Consider the following 1,165-nt stretch of genomic DNA (forward strand, 5'->3'; position numbering starts at 1 on the left):
TTCTCCTATGAAGTGGATTTTTGTGTTCCAATTGCCGACCTTTTGGTTTGCAACCCAGCATTTAACCTGTTCCATCAGGCTTCTTAGTAAATGGGTAGGAATGTGTTTTCTGGTACTTCAAAGAGTAACAGCAAAGGTTAGGTAAGGATCTTGGGGTGTGTGGTACATCTAATTACTTAATATGGCCCTTCTAGCCACAGTCCTCCATTTTGTAATATATTGCAAATCTTATCTTCTATGCCTGTGGCTATCGTCGCATTTTGGAGTGAGTTGTCTGGTATGTTAATGAGTCAGGATTAAGGTGAGGTACAATTTGAGTCTCTGCCTTACTAAGGGGTGTGACTGTAGTCATCACTGTTAGTTTTCTTGGGGGGTGTGGTCTGCAAATTAGCTCTCACATTTGATAATCTCTTTCAAGCTGTTCCCTTATAGGCAAATTGCCAGTTTCCTGCTTAATTAAGAAAAACAGGTGAGGCTGGGATCACAGAACCAGCTGATGTTAGACCTAATCCACTTAACATGCACAGTAATGACCAAAGTGTCCTCAACTTGATCTTTTCTCATCATAAGGCTGAAAACACACTTCCATCATTGCTCCAGATGTGGCCAAAACACTACATTTGTGACTCCCCACCTTTTCTGACTGAGGATGTGCAGAAGATTATTTTTTGTCTTGAATCATCCTGATGAGCACCAGTTGGACTCCAGTTATCATCCTAAAAGACCCCAGCCCAGAACTCAAGGAGCCATCTTGGTAATATGAATCCCGGTACACTCCTTCGATTGACTACCCAAGTAAAGCCTGGAACTATAGATGTGGGACTTAACAGCTTCAACAACCAAACAAGCCTATTGCTTAATGGTTCATGAGGTCTGTGGAATTCTGGGACGTGAAGGAGAATACTGAGAAGGAGGAGTAGTGGTTGGTATAGGGATAATGGAGTGGTAAAGCATCTTGGAAAAGTTGAACATCTAGGAAACATTGAACCTCCATTTCATAGGGATCAGCCTCATGCCCTGATTTCATTATTCCTTTTTTTTTTTTTAGTTTTTATTGTGACTTGAGTGATAGTTTACATGGGAGAACATCGATTTTACACCATTGTTTCATTGTAATGATTACAATCTCCTCTGTGCATCATCATTCAACAGTATTTGCTTCTAA

Source organism: Chrysochloris asiatica, unplaced genomic scaffold (assembly GCF_000296735.1).
Source record: "Chrysochloris asiatica unplaced genomic scaffold, ChrAsi1.0 scaffold00205, whole genome shotgun sequence".
NCBI classification, from domain to species: Eukaryota; Metazoa; Chordata; class Mammalia; order Afrosoricida; family Chrysochloridae; genus Chrysochloris; species Chrysochloris asiatica.